The sequence below is a fragment of the Vombatus ursinus genome, unplaced genomic scaffold (genome assembly GCF_900497805.2).
Source record: "Vombatus ursinus unplaced genomic scaffold, bare-nosed wombat genome assembly UNPS02009824.1, whole genome shotgun sequence".
Taxonomy (NCBI): Eukaryota; Metazoa; Chordata; class Mammalia; order Diprotodontia; family Vombatidae; genus Vombatus; species Vombatus ursinus.
Genome location: NW_020949602.1, coordinates 1319273 through 1335350, shown reverse-complemented (window position 1 = coordinate 1335350; position 16078 = coordinate 1319273). Strand labels below are relative to the sequence as shown.

The 16078-nt window shown below is 49.3% G+C and overlaps 1 protein-coding gene across 4 annotated transcripts in view; it reads right to left on the bottom strand.

Moving 5' to 3' along the window:
• Positions 1–16078, bottom strand: part of ACOT11 (acyl-CoA thioesterase 11) — a 76863-nt gene that overhangs the window by 45958 nt on the left and 14827 nt on the right. Inside the window, exons 1-2 of one of the 4 annotated variants that reach the window (XM_027852847.1) lie at positions 13406–13437; positions 12133–12194 (exon numbers count right to left, since the gene is read on the bottom strand). The exons of the other annotated variants lie outside the window; for them this stretch is intronic. The gene's annotated coding sequence lies outside the window, so the exon portion shown is untranslated. Of the gene's footprint in view, positions 1–12132; positions 12195–13405; positions 13438–16078 lie in introns of those variants that run through there. 4 annotated transcript variants of the gene reach the window in all.

Sequence of the window (16078 nt, the reverse complement as noted above, 5' to 3'; positions counted from 1 at the left end):
TATCTGTCTGTCTCTCTAACGTCCCCCTTCCCCTGTGGCTCCTGGCTCTGGGGCCCAGCAGCACAAATCCACTCCCTGCTCTGGGTCACAGTCCTTCAGACCCCTGAAGACAGCTTCCCGCCACCCAGCTCCACCTCCTCCGCTCCGTACTACCCAGATGACCTTAAACAAGTCCCTTCAGCCTGGCCATGCCTCAGTTTTCTCCCCCGTAAAATGAGAGGACCAGACCCAAAGACTTCCCAGGTCGTTTTTAGCTCCAGGTTGATGGTCCCAGTGCTACTTACTATCTATATGACCTAGAGCAGGTCACACTCTCTCTGGGCCTCAGTGGCTTCACCTGTAAAATGGACTCAGTGGATGCCCAGGTCCCTTCCCCCTCTGGATCTGGAATCCTATGAACAAGGTTTACAAAACGCTTCTCCTGTGTTAGTCCTGGTAAATCAGATTAACCACCATTTGACAGATGGAGAAACTGAGGCCCGGCAAGGGAGCAGTGTTCTGCCCATTACCACAGAGACAGTGAATATGAGCGTTGACAGTCTGGGTGTCTAGAGCCCCTGCCCCAGTGCTTCTCTGTCTTTCCTGTTCCCCATCCTTGCCCCACCCCCCAGCCCATTAGGCCCAGGCTGCTCGTCCCAGCTTTTCTACTGCTTCTGACTAGGGCTGACGCTCCACTGGCAGGGGCTGGGGCCTATTTTTAGCTCCCCCACCTCACTCGGAGTGAGCAGTCACACCACGGCAGTAAGGGAAAGGGGAGCGTAGACGAAGTGGGGGTGAGAGCACGGCCTGGCTCCCCATTCCTTATATGGGAGGCTCCTGGCCCAGCCAAGGAGAGGCAGCTGGCTCCCAGCTGGGATGACGGAGGTTGCCCTCCCTTCTTCCGGGAGAACCAGCTGGGGGCAGTGGGAGGCCAGAGGAGGCATTGGCTGAGCCCGGAGGCAGGACCCCAGCCAAGGGCCAATGGTACTGGGGGAGCCAGGCCACTACCCACCCCTGGCCCCCATCCAAGCCAGTCACGGGGGCTGCTTTGGGTGAGAAGATGACCTGAGATCACATCAGGGCACACAGCGGCAACGCCAGGTGCAAATGACGGGCCCAGGCTCCGAGGCTTCTGACACTGAGAATCACGGCCTGGCCTCAGTGTGGGAAAGGGAGGTTACCTCAGAGAAACAAGACAGGCCCCTTTCAGGGGCCACAGGCCTCAGTAATGACCCACGTTCTGCCCCATCACCCTGTGCTGCTCCTTACTAGTGACGATGCCTTGGATATTTCATTTTCTCTTTGGGCCTCAATTTCCTTATCTGTAAAATCTCATTGGAATATAGGAATATAGATTTAGAGCTGGAAGAAACTTAAAGGTCATCAAGTCCTATGCTTTCATTTCCCAGGTAGGAGAGTGACTCGCCCAGGATCACCTAGTGTGAAAGTATCATCCGAGGCATGATTCAAACCCAAGTCTTCCTGAATCTAAGTATAGCACCCTATTGGCTGTGCTACCTTGTGACAAGCCCCCTCCTCCACTACCCAGATCTTCTACTTATCCCCACCCACTGTCTCTCTCTTTTCTCGGTCACAGAAAAAGACATAGCCTTTTTCCTGCCAAAGTAAATCCTATTCAAACTGTTCCCTTGATCCCACTCTCTCCTACTGCTCCGGGACCTCACTTGTGGAAAGGGCGTTGGTTCCGGAGTCAGAAGACCTGGATTCTGTCATGCCTGATGCTTGCTACCTGGGATGACTTTGGATAAGTCACTTCTCCCTGGGCCTCCCTTTCCACAGCAGTAAAACGATGGCTTTTGAGGTCCCTTTCTGGCCTAGATTTAGGGTCCCACCTCTCACTTTACCTGTCAAGATCCTTGGTTTCCTCTAGGGATCGGCTGAAATGCCACCTTCTACATCATAAATGCTTGTTGGCCGGGTCTAGACCGCCCCTACTCTCGAGCATCTTCTACCTTTCCCCCACCACCAGCTTTGTTTAATCTCCCAACAAATAGGCCCAGGTCCCCCCATCCTAAGAAAGTCTCCTCTTGAGTAGCCAGCTACTGCTCTATCTCTCCTCCCTTTTCACAGAATATTAGAGTCGGAATGTCCTTTGGGAGGGCATCTAGGCCAACCCAGGCCCCTTGTACAACGTAGTGGACAAGAGGTCCAGGCCTCCATTTGAGGGGCCTCCAAAGAGGAAGAGCCTACCCCCTGCCAAGACAGCCCCCATTGCATTTTGGGCCCCCATTCACGGTTGAGAACTTCATCCTGATATCAAACAACAAAAAAGTGGGGGGTAGGGGTGGGGACAAATAAAATAAGTCCAGCCCCTCTTCCCAGTGCTTGAAGCGTTATCAGGCTAAACCTCCCCGGTCCCTAAGCTGATCCTCAAGTGACAGTCACCACCATCATTGCCCTCCTCTGAACACTCTGCCAGATCGACGTCCTCCCTCGAAGTGCGGGGCCAATCTGATCACGCTGCATTTCACACGTCTGGCCAGGCCAACCGCCTCTTTGTTCCTGGGAGCTCAGCCTCTCCCCGAGCTGCTCAAGACTCCATTCATTAGCTCTCACGGCTGGCCCAACACACGGTGACTCACACAGAGCTCGAGGGCATCTCACCTCCTGAACTCTCCTGTCACCTCATGCTTGGGAAGTTGATTTCTTGAGCCTGTGTAAGACTTGACGTTTATCTCCATGGAATTTCATGTAGTAAATTCAGCCCAATCCTCCTGCCGATCCAGACCTTGTTGAATCCTGGCTCTCTTAGCCAAGTGTTAGCCAACATCTCTCCTCCTAGCTCTAGGGAAGCTGCAAGACTTCTCTAAAAAGTCACCCGTGCGGGGCTGGTAGGTGGTGCAGTGGATAGAGCACCGGCTCTGGAATGAGGAGGACCCGAGTTCAAATCCAGCCTCAGACACTTGACACTTACTAGTTGTGTGACCCTGGACAAGTCACTTAACCCTGATGGCTTCACCAAAAAAAAAAAGTCACCTATGCCTGAGGCCTCCATTTCCTTATTATCTTCTCTCTGACTTTGCCCTCGCTGCTTCGGCTCACCAAGGACCAAGGGTCTAATCATCAAATTCCACAGGTGTTGCTCTGTCCTCTGTCTCAAGGGCTCTCCTCCAGGCCAGTGGCATTTGACATTGTTAATAATCTCTTCTCCCTGGACATCAGGGCCCCCCCACCCTCCTGGTTCACTTCCAGCTTTTGCTGGCTCCTAATCCTCTTTCTGGCCCCTCAGTGTGGGTTATCTGTCTAGTGGAGGTTCTCATTTCCACCTAAGGGAATGCCAGGGAAACCCTCCTAGCCAGTCTTCTTCTCTTTTCTTTTCATCACTGACTGTTGTTGTTCTGACATTCCCTGTTCTAAGACTTTTGCCGGGTCTGACATTCCATGTTCTAAGGCCCTTCTCAGCTCTGACATCCCCTGTTCTAAGACCTTTGCCACCCCTGACATCCCCTGTTCTAAGGCCCCTCCCACCCCTGACATTCCATGTTCTAAGGCCCTTCCCAGCTCTGACATCCCCTGTTCTAAGGCCCCTCCCACCCCTGACATCCCCTGTTCTAAGGCCCCTCCCACCCCTGACATTCCATGTTCTAAGGCCTTTCCCAGCTCTGACATTCCCTGTTCTAAAGCCCCTCCATACTCTGACACTCTGAGTTTCCAGACTTCTCTGCCGGTAGCCCACATCTGCTGCTCTCTGTCACTCCATGGGAGGGGGCTTCAAAGTTTTATCATTGCCCCTCTTACATGGCTGGTCACACACACACATTTCCCCCCCCCCCCTCTGGGCCAGAGAAACTCCCGGCTGTTGCCCTTCAATAGTCTCATTGTCCAGAGGGGCCCAGGATCCTGGGACACAAAGGACTGAGCAGGAGGGACTGCCCTGAACAGAAACCAGCCAACCCTTCCCCCACACACACTCAGGAACCAGAGAGGCCCCTGGGGGGCCTCAGCATCCCCCCTCCCCATTACTGGAACTGCAGCCAAAGCGTCAGCCAGGCCTCCCTCTGCCCAGCCTCCTAGGCTCCTGGCCCTGCCTGAGTAGCACCAAGTCTCCCAGGCTGCAAAGGTCCTACTTGAGGGCAAATGGATGGCTCTTAACCCCAGGACCCATTTCTCCAGCATTTTAGAGTGTTTCTCTCCCCTCCTCCTCCATTTTACAGATAGAGAAACTGAGGCTCATAGAGGGGAAGGGGTTGGTCTGAGCCCAGGGCCTTCTCCCCCCGTCCCATGCTGGCTTCCATACAGGGCAGTCTTCTCAAGGCCCCTTGCAAAGGGCCTCATTTCACCACAGGATTCTGAACCAAGCACAGGCAGCAGCCCATTTATGTCACTATTGCTATTTGACTCCAATGTCCCCCCATTTCCATTTCTGTCTCTAAAACTCAGATGTTTACAAAGCACTTCCCTCACAGCCCACTATACTATTATCCCAGTTTTACAGATGGAGAAACTGAGGCTCAGAGAGGTTACGTGACTTTCCCAGCATCATACAACTAGTGAGTCTTCTGGCTCCAAGTCCAGTGGCTCTGGGGCTGGAAGGAACCTCCCTTATTTTATGGATGAGGAAATTCAGTTAAGTGACTTGTCTAAGGTCACATAGGCAGTAAGTAGGAGAGGCCACATTCAAACCCAGGGTCTCTGACTCCAAAGACAATGTCCTTTCCACTTGGACCACTCATGTCTTATTCTCCTACTAGACTGGGACCAGATCTTCTCTGTGCCTTCCCCAGTTCCAGGCATAGGGTCCTCCATCTAGTAAAGGTTTGGTAAATATTTACTGAGTAGATGAGCTCAGCACTGTGCTAGGTACATTGAGTGAAATGGAAAAACCAGCATCTGCTCTCCAGAGTTCTCCATCTTGTTCAGAAGGCAATATTTACATACCAAAAACAGCAGAGACTGGCCTCTCTGCTATTCCTCAAACACAAGCTCTCAGTCTCCCAGCTCCACTGATTTTCTCTGCCCCTCCCCCATGCCTGGGATGCAGTCCCTCCTCATCTCTGGCTTCCCAGACTCCTTGGAAATCCCAGCTAAAGTCTCACCATTTACAGGAAGCCTTTCCCCATCCTCTTTAATTCTAGTGCCCTCCCTCCATAGGTTATCTCTAACTTAGCCAGTCTATATCATGCTTCATAAAGCTGTTTGCATTAGACTGTGAGCTCCTTGAGGTCAGGGACTGGTTGGGGCTGCTGGGTTGTTTTTTGGTTTGTTTTGGGGTTTTCTTTTTTTTGGCCTCCTTTTGAATTCCCAGCACTTAGCTCAAAGCCTAGCAAACAGTAGGTGCTTAATAAATAAATTTTGTTGATGACTCATTGGGACAACTACAAAATTCTATGAGATAAAATTGTAAGAAACTAGAGACTCAGAAAGCAGGTTCAAATCTTGCCGCAGGGCTTGACTAGCTGTGTAATTGAAGCACGGCACTTTCAGCCTCAATTTCTTAAGGGCTCAGACTAAATGGTCTCTGATACCGTCTAAGCTCTTTCCCAACCTGGCCATTCTCTGTTCTGTGTATGACTCTCTACAGCCCTGCAGTTGGTGCACAAGGGGTTTCTGTTCCATTCCAGGACCCCTCAGAATTCCAAGGCAAGATCAAGAAATGATCCTCCTCAGAACAGGAAGAGAAGGAGTAAGCCCCACTCACCACCTCCAAGGAGCGGGCCAGAGAGCACAGGCATCTCTGAGGAGGCAAATGCTAGGCATCGATGCCCTAGGGAGTTCCAATGGGAGTGCCTCCCCAAATTCACCAAGACCCAGATGTCAATAGCATCAATTAAGCTATGATCCAATTAAATCTAACAGAGAACGTTGTCATGGGGAGGAGGGTCAAGGGGGATTGGACAGCGAATCTAGAAAGCAGGAGAGCGGCACAATGAAGCCAAGGGTGCCCTGTAGCTCATGTCCACTGCCCACCCCCAGAGCAGAGGATTCACATCCAAGCCTGGCCACTCGCTACTGGGGGCCTTGTCTCAGTCCTCCTTCTCCTTGACCTCTCTTCAACCTCTGGCACTGCTGATCACTCTCTCCTCTCTGATACTCTCTTCTCTCTGGGTTTTCAGGACCCTTCCTCTCCTGGTTCTCCTCCTACCTCTCTGACTGCTCCTCCTCAGTCTCCTTACCCAGATGATGCCCTCTGGTGCCCCACAGGATTCTATCCTGGGCCCTCTTCTCTTCCCCTTCTATACTTGGTGATCACTTAGTGATTTCATCAGCTTCCACAGATTTAATTACCATCTCTATGCCGACAATTCTCAAATCCATCTATCCTTCCCTAACCTCTCTGCTGATACCCAATCTCCCCTGATAGGTCTGCCTACCTCAAGCCTCTTTTCACTCACTGCACCCCATCCTCCATTCAGCCACCAAAGTGATTTTCCTAAATCTCAGGTCTAACCCTGTCAGGGCAGCTAGGTGGAGCAACAGATAGAGCACTGGGCTTGGAATCAGAAAGTTTCATCTTCCTGAGTTCAAATCCAGCCTCAGACACTTACTAGCTGTGTGAACCTGGCCAAGTCACTTGATCCTGTTTGCCTCAGTTTCCTCATTTGTAAAATGGGAGCTGGAGAAGGAAATGGCAAATCACTCCAGTATCTTTGCTGAGAAAACCCCAAAGTGGGGTCACAGAGGGTCAGACATGATTGTAACAACCAAACCATCATCATCACTACAACCATGTCACCTCCCTACTCAATAAACTGCAATGCTCCCTGTTGCCTCCAGGATCAAATACAAAACCCTCCATATGGCATTCAAAATCTTTCATAACCTCCTGCCTTTCCAGTCTTCTTACACCCCACTCCCCACCAGGTACTCTTTCATCCAGCGACCCTGGCCTCCCGGCTGGTCTACACACCAGACCCTCCATCTCTCAGCTCCAGGCACTGTCCCATCCTCCTGGAACACTCTCCCTCTTCCTCTCTACCTGCTGGCTTCCCTGGCTTCTTCTTCTTTTTTGGCTTTTTTTTTTTTTTTTGGTAAGGCAATAGGGGTTAAGTGACTTGCCCAGGGTCACACGGCTAGTAAGTGTCAAGTGTCTGAGGCCGATTTGAACTCAGGTCCTCCTGTCTCCAAGTTCCCTGGCTTCTTGTAAGTCCCAACTAAGATCTCACATCTACTGGAAGCTTTTACCGCCTCTTCTAAATTCCAGCGCCTTCCCTCTCTTATTCATTTCCTATTTACCCTCTATACAGCTCGCTTTGTATTCATTTGCTTGACTGCTGTCTTCTCAGACTTCAAAGACTGTTGTCTTAGATTGTAAACTCTTTGAGGTCAGGGACTGTCTTTGGTGCTTTTTTTTTATTCCCAGTGCTTAGCATAGTGCCTGGAACCTAGTAGATGCTTAATAAATGTTTGTTGACAGACTGTTTGGCCTTGAACAAATAGTTGAGCCTCTCTGGGCCTTAGTTACTTCATCTACAAAATGCCCCCCATGTCCCCTGAGATCACTTCCAGCTCAAAGCCTATGACCCACAGCAGTTACCTGAAGGGAATCATCTCTAGAAAGGAGAAGAGAAATCCATCAACGAAGTCTGAGAAACGTCTGCTTCTCTTGGTTCCCATTCCAAGCTGTCCCCCAGTCCCTGACCTAACATAACCCCAGCAGCACAAAGGACCAAGCTCCACCTGGTTTTCAGGCCAAACATGGCCCCCGTTGGAAGTTAACCTATGGACACTCTTCTCTCAGCCCCGGTCACAATGGCAGTTAGGGCCGGCGGTGGGCCAAGGATCCAGGGCATTTGACTTTTAGCCCAGTCCCTACATCTAGCAACCAAATTTAGACTCCTAACCATGGACCATGGATGTCACTCCCCTACTCAGGCAGCTCAGCAGCAACCCATGCCCTCCAGGAGGCTCTTTCTCACCAAAGTCCTATATTAAGTAACTGGGGGCATGAGAGGGATCCCCCCAATACTCTTCCCAGGAGGAGTAGAATCAATATGCATTCTTTTCTCCAACTTGGGGCTCTCCAAATGGGCTTATCTACAGCTACCACCTCTCCCTCTCTTCCTCTCTCTCTCTCTCCCTCCCTTTCTCTGTCTCTCTCTAACTCTGTCTTTCTTTCTCCCTCTTTCTCTCTTTCTCTGTATGTCTCTCTCTTTCTCTCTCTCTGATTCTCTCTCTTTTACTTTCTGTCTCTCTCTCTGACTCTCTCTCTCTCTTTGTCTTTCTCTGACTCTGTTTCTCTCTGGAAGTCATTTTGATTTCTAGCTGTGCTCCACCCTGGGACTTTGGACTTCATTCATCTTGGACCAGATGTGCTCAATGGATGAGCCACCAGTGAATGTGACAGAAAGGTCAACGCCTGGGGAGGGCTGGGCTCTCCATTGTTGGCTAAGCCAGCAGGTACTGGCTGAGCTCACGACCATGGAGTCCAAGCAAAAAAAGAGAACAAGGCCTTCCCCAAAGCTCCACCTGGGAATTCTTGTACCTGAGGCAAATTCCACTGGGGGAGGTGGGGGAGGCAGAGAGAACAGTTAGCAGGTACAAGGTGGGGGGGGGAGCATCCTAGCAATGAGCCCAGAAGCTCAAATCGTCTGGGAATGATTCCCCTTCCCATGTCCACACCCAAGAGCAAAGTCCTGTTTGCCCTGCACTAGGTATAAACCCCAATCCTGACATACGGGGTAGACTAGAAATAGTACCAGATTTGAGGTTAGACAATGTAGGATAATAGCCAGCTAGCGTTTATACAGTGTGCACTGTTTGCCAGGCACTGTGCTAAGCACTTTACAAATATTAACGCTTTGATATTGCTCTTATTAATCTCCATTTTACAGTTGAGGAAACTGAAGCAGACAGGGATTAAGTGACTTGCCCAGGGTCACACAGCTAGTCAGTGTCTGCGACTGGGTTTGAACTCAGGCCTTCTTGACTCCAGGTCCGTACTTTCTCCACCTAGCTACCTAGGGATGGGATCTGACAATTACTTAACTGAGTGACCCTGGGCAAATCATTATATACCTCTGTATCTGTATCATAGCCTTTGAAATGGGAACAATGCCAGAAAGCAATCTGGAATTGCCCAGAAAGTTACCAAACTGTGCATATCTTTTAACCCAGAAATAACACGACAGAAACTACTGCTGCTACCACTAATGCTATTACAGAGATACCACTACATAGTCCAAAGAGATCCAAGAAAGAGGAAAAGGACCCATATGTACAAAAAGTGTTTATAGCAACTCTTTTCAAAGTTGCCAAAAATTGGAAACTGGGGGGCTGTCCTCCTATTGGAAATAACTGAGCAAATTAAGGTATATGAATGGGATGGAATATTATTGTTCCATAAAAAATGAAGACACGGGCAATTTCAGAGGAAACTAGGAAGACCTCCATGAACTGATGAAGAGTGAAGTGACAGAACCCAGAGAACAAGGTACACCATGATAACAACATTTGGGCAGCTAGGTGGCACCGTAGTGCACAGAGAACAAGACTCATCTTCCTGAGTTCAAATCCAGACTCAGACACTTATTAGCTGTATGACCTTGGGCAAGTCACTTAATCCTGTTTGCCTCAGTTTTCTCATCTGTAAAATGAGCCAAAGAGGGAAATGGCAAACCATTCCAATATTTTTGCCAAGAAAACCGGAAATGAAGTCACAAAGAGTCAGACAGAACCGAAACGACCAAACAACATTTTAGAGAAAAACAGCTTAGAAAGACTTTAGATCTCTGATTAATGAAAGGAGAAACCACAAACAGGCACAAAAGAATGAAAATGGGATGTGCCTCTCACCTCCTGACAGAGAGGCAATGAACTTGAGATGCAGAAAAAGGACGTAGCTGATGGGAATTTGTACACAGCCACATATAAAGAGATTTGATTTGGGGCTTTTTAAAATTAAATTTAATTTCCTTAAGGAAAGAGGTAGGGGGTATAGATTAATTTTTAAAATACTTGATACTTGAAAAATAAAAAACATTTAAAAAAAAAGACATGGACACAATTCTCCCTGCCCTGCCTGATCCAATTCAATTCAATGTATTAATAACAATGATATCAATAATGATGATTTATAAATCCTCTTTGTAAACCTTAAAGTGTTTTACATACGAGATTTCATTTGATCCAATGAGATAATGGATATTAAGTGCTTTGTAAACCTTAAGGTGCTATGTCAATGTCAGCTACTACTATCTCCATTCTAGAAAGTCAAGTTGGGGTGGAGGGGCAGGGCCAAGGTGGGGGGAAGGGGAGGGAAGTACTCTCAGCCCTCCCTTCCAGCTACCCCCACCCCCACTCTGCTCTCCAGCAGAAACTGTGTTATCTCAACTTTACTTATTTTGGCATAGTATTTGGAGAGTTGGTCCCAGAGTCAGTCAATAAACAACTATTTGGCATCTGCTATGTGCCAGGCACTGGGCTAAGAACTGTGGATCCAGGCAAAAGCCAGTCCCTGCTGTCAAGGATGTCACCTTCTAAGGGGGGAGACAACATGCAAATAGAAGAAGTGATTTTAATTAGGGCTTGAAGGAAGCCAGGGAAACCTGGAGGCAGAAATGAGGAGGGACAGTCAGGGAAAATGCCCAGAGCTGGGAGGGCAAGGGACATACCAGGAACAACAAGAAGGCTGAGTGGTGAGTAAATGGAGAGAGCAACGAGTATGTGAACTCCAAGCAGAGGGTTCTAGATTTAATCCTGGAGGCGATAGGGAGCCACTGGGGCTGCTGAGCTGGGGAGTGGCAGGGTCAGAACTGCAAGTTAGGAAGATCGCTTTGACAGCTGAGTGAAGGATGGACTGGAATGGGGGTGGGGTGGGGTGGGATGGGAGTGGGGGAGATTTGTGGTTGGGAAGACCCAGATTCAAATCCCACCTCTCGCTGACACTGGCTGTGAGACCCTGGGCAAGTCACAGCTTCTCATGGGCTCTAGGGACCTCTTTAAAACAAATCTGCGGAAAAGGCATTATCCTGCATTGGAGAGAGGAAGGGCCCTAATCAGGAAACTTTGTATGTCAATGAAGTCACAGGTGTAGGCCCCTCCCCCCTCCCCCCCCCATTAGTGCCCTCCTTCTGAGTCAGACGCCCTCCCTTCTAACTACTCTGTAGTTATATCTTATGATTAACAGCATTATTTGTATTACTTATATATCTCATTTTATGTTAGTATTATTATTAGATCATATATTATATTATGATTAGTTTATATTCTAATCTATTCTGTTATCATTTATATTAATATTATACATATATTAATTATTAGCAATATTAATGTAATTAATATTTATTAATTATTAATAATTATTATCAATTATATTAATTAATCATATGCTCATATTACTTATTATTGTCTTATAACTGCCTTATTATATCTTGTTACCTAGTTATCTTTTGTCTGCACTTGGTGGTTTGAATTTCATCTCCCGCATTAGAATGTGAGCTCCTGGAGGGCAGGAGCTCTGGGAGTTGTAGTGCTTAGCTTAGTGTCTGGTGCACAGTAGGGCTTAACAAATGCTATTTTTTCTCTATATACGTAGATATGAATTTGTTGTCTCTCCCGATAGAACGTGAGCTCCTTGAGGGCAGGGATTCATTCCTTTTTATTTTTGAGACTAACACAGTGCTTGGCAACTGGGGGGCATTTAATAAATGCTTTTCAATTGACTGATGTGTCCCATCAGCACAGAGAGGGCTTAATAAGAGTTCTCTACTTCTCTCTTCTAAATTCTTCTCTCTCTTCCCTTTTCTACCCTCTCCTCAGCCATATTCTTCTCCCCTCTTTCTTCTCCCCATCTTTTCACCTTCTTCCCAATGACTCCTCTTCCCACAAAAGAACCATCCCCAGTAACCAGCCGATTGAGCATTAATTAAGTGCCTGCTGTGGGCCAGGCACTGTGGTAGGCATGGGGGACTCCAGCAAAGTGAAACATCTCCTCCCCTCCCGAGCTTACAGTCTGGAACTGGGGGGCTCCTCCCTATAGAAGGATATCAAAAGTACATAATGAAGTAATTAAGCAAAACAAATCAACTCATTGGCCATGCCTAAGGACATTTCTCTACCAGGGAAATTAAAGAGAAGGGGAAAGGGGGAATGGTAAAAGGAAAGGTGGCCTTGATTCGGGGGTGGAAGGGAACCTTAGATGGGGAAGAGTTTCCAGGGCCCCTCTTGGAATTAGAATAAGCTCTCCCCACTCACCTTTCCTCTTCACTACTGACCCTGGCCAAGTCACTTTCCCTATCTGGTCTCAGTTTCCTCATCTGTGAAACAAGAGAGGTTGGATAAAATCAATTCGAAGTTTCCTTTCCTTCTAGCCTTAAATACAATGATCTCCTTTGCCCCCATCCTCTTTCTCAGGCTTTCTTTCCCTTCCACTCATTCCCTTCTCCCCTTTCCTTTTCTTTCTCCCCTCTTCTCTCCCTCCCTCTTCCCTCCTCTTCTCCCCTCTCCTTTCTCTCCACCTCTCCCCTGATTCCTTTCTTCCTCTCTTTCCTCACCCTCTCCAAGAAAGGCAGTCCTGGCTCAGTGGGAGGGGGGCAGGAGGGCTGACTGGTGACAGGCACGTGCCACCGGGCTAAGGCTGGTGGCCCCGTTGTGTGCCAGCCCACCCACCGGCAGCACCACCCTCTCAGACAAAGCCTCTCAGGTGTCAAACCCCCCAAGGGCCATGCCTCAGTTATCCACATTAATTTACACCCTGGAGACCCTGGAAATATTAACAAGATGGATGGAGTATTTTTAGAATATTAGGGGACTGAAAGGAACTAAGTGTCTGGCCTCATTAAAAATCTTCAGTCTCACTCAGCTGTCAAATTTTTAAGGCTGTTGACGGATGTTGCCTCTGGGTCCCCATGGCAACCAGATGCATTACCTCGAGATGGCAGCCCGCTCACCATCACCCTGCAAGTGACCCACTTCTGGGCCAGGGGAGCAGGGGTGGGGGAGGGGCTTTTTAAAAAAGCACCTTAAAAGTCAAATATATCGTTTGTCATCATTACAGGCTCTGTTCTGGGGCTAATAACCCACAAGGTGGGAAGGAGAACCTGCTAGGAAGATGAGAAGGTTCGCAGGAGAGGAAAAAAAGGGGGGAAAAAACAGAGGTAGAGAGAAAGAATGAGAGGGATGAAAATGGAAGGAGAGGAGAGACATACATGGGAAGAAAAGGAAGGAAGGAAAGTACCACCACAGAAAGAAAAGAAGGGGAAAGGAAGAGAAGGGAAATGGGAATAAGAGAGGGGAAGAGAGAAGAGAAAGATAGAGAAAGAAGGAAAGGAGAGAAAGAGAAGGCAAAGAAGAGAGAGTGGAGGCAGAAAAAGAAAGAGGAGAGGAGGAAAGGAAAGAGGTGAGGGAGACAAAGAAAAAAAGAAAGTAGAGATGAAAGAAGAGAGGAGAGAAAGAGAAAGAAGGAAGAAAGAAAAAGAGGAGAGAGGGGAAAAGAAAGAAAGAGAAGGGAAGGCCAAGCCCATTCTACCTTTCTGAGTCCCCAGCCACTGGGTACATTTCCACAGCCCCCTGAGCACAGCCCCTTCAGCCTTCTGAGATCACAAGCTGTTAGCAGAGGAAAGAAAGTTGGCCAACTCTTTGATTTCCTGCCCAGGTGGAAACTATAGAAGGCAGCCGCAAAGGGGCAGGTAGAGGCAAGGGAGAACTTCAGGGGCTGGGCACAGGGCCCCTCCTTGCCTGTCTTGCCACGTCCTCAGCTTCCCAGCACCTGCCCCAGATCCCTGCCACCCTGAGGAACCTCCAATCAGAATATCATCCATGCCATCCAGCCTGGAAACCTCCCTTGGCTGCAATCCAGGCTCCACCTCTTTCCTCTCTGTAAGAAACCACTGCACCTGGTTGGGGCACGCTTCTCTCTGGAAGTCTGAACTCATCACTAAAGCAGGGTCCTGGATCCTAGCCTCAGTTCTTTGACCCCTTGGGGAAGATCCTTCCCCTCTCTGGGCCCACACATCCTCCTCTCTAAGATGAGAGGGTTGGACTCGTGATCATGGGACCATAGATTTAGAGCAAAGCTGGAATCTTAGAGGCCACCTAAGAAACTGAGGCCTAGAGAGATCAAGGTCACCTAGAAAGGAGAGGGAGGCAACTAAGTACCTACTATGTACCAAGTGCTGTGCTAAGCACCTTACAAGTATTATCTCATTTAAGCCCCATAACAACCCTGAGAGGTAGGTGCTATTATGCTCCCCATTTTACAGCTGAAGAAACTGAGGCAGACAGTGGTTAAGTGACTCACCCAAGGTCATACAATTAGCAAGTGTCTGAGGCTGGATTTGAACTCAAGCCTCCAAGCCCATTACCCTGTCCGCTGTGACACCTAGCCACCTTACCCAGGCAGTGAGTGACAGGGTCAGGATTTGAATCCACATCTGACTCCAAATACAACCCTTCTCAGTGTTAGGTCCCTTCTTTCTCTAACATTCTGCATGCATGTTCTATGTCCTAGCATTCTTTCCAGTTCTGGCAGATTACATGCTAAGCTCCCTTCAGAAAACCACGTTCTAAGTTCCCTTGTATGGCTGACACTGGGAAAGAGAACAAAGGACGTCAGGGACGTGAAAGGACCTTAGAACACAGAGTGCTTGGTTGGGACCCCCCACACACACCCCCATCCCCCTCCCCCTCCTACCCTACTCCTGCCCCCTCCCACCTCCCTTCCACCCCACCCCCCTCCCCCTCCTACCCCACCTCCACCCCCCCAACCCCTCCAACCCCACTCCCCACCCCCCCATATCCTAAACCCAACTGGGTGGTGTTTCACCCAAAGCTGAAGAGGCCCTCCCCTCGAGGAATTTACAATCCAGCCCAGGAGACCAAGTTAGCACAGCTAGAAACAACCCTGAGGCACAATCCAAGGTAAAACAAAATTAATTAGCAGGTTGGGCCATCCTGACTAGCTCTGGGTACACAAAGAAGTGGGTGAGATACAGCAGGAGGGGGACCTTAAAGACCGTCCGCCCAATCCCCTTCATTTTACAGATGAGGAAACTGAGGCACAAAAAGGTGAATCAGCTCACCAGGGTCACACTGCTAGCAAGATTGGAACCCAGCTCATCCTGACTCCAAGTCCAGGGCCCTATTCACTACACCATGCAGTCTTAAGAGCTGAAACAAGCAGAGACTTCCTGGAGGAGGTATAAGGGTAGGGGCAAGTGGATCCTAAGACCCCTTGGTCTGTCTGTGCCATAGCTAGCAGCATCCGACCCCACCTCATCACTAGTGTGACAGTGGTTGGGGCGGAACTCAAGGACTGGAATTGGGGTTGGGGGGGAGAGGCCACCCACAAGTGTGTCCCTGGAAGAAAGATCCTCTGAACCAGCTCCTGGGCTCTGAGGACAAGCTGGAGGCAGGGCTGAGCTGCTCAGCAAATCCACACACACACACACACACACACACACACACACACACAACCATAGGATTAGAGCTGGAAAGGACCTTAGAGATGATCAAGGCCAGCCCATTTTCCAGATGAGGAAACTGAGACTGTGAGAGTTCAGGTCACTTGTGCAAGGTCACTCCAGTCATAAGTGGCAGAGTTAAAATTTAAACCCTTGTCCTCTGGCTTCCAGCCCAGGCCTCTTTCCACTGAGCCGGGCCAGTCAGAAATGCCCTTGACAGGCTTCCAGAACAGGAGAGAGGTCTGAGCGCAGGGGTGAAGACAAAGTCACCTTCTAACCCACCTGGTGCCGCCCCTCCTGAGCTCACCAATCCGGAGAGGGCCTGGACCCAGGCCTGGAGCCCCCAGGACAGCCTGGCCCCTCCCTCTGGGGAGGCCCTAGCCTGTCTTCCTGCCGGCAGGGGTCTCTCCCAGGAAGAAGGTAGGAGGGGAGGTTTCAAGCATGCCTGGAGTCAGGAGTTGAAATAAGGGCCCTAGAATCTGAGTCAGAATTGTTGCTTGGAGGCCTGACTCTGAAACTTCCCAGCTGGGTGACAGTAGGCAAATCACTTCACCCCTACGGGCCTCAGTTTCCCAAACCGTAAAATGGCGCAATAGCACTTGCACAATCTATCTGGAAAAGCTTTTGAGAGGAAAGCACAAAGAAGAAACTCCCTCCTCCTGCTTCTGGGCAGAGATGGGGGACTACAGGTCTGGGACACGGCATACAAACCCAGATTTTTTCAATGTGTTGGTTAGTTT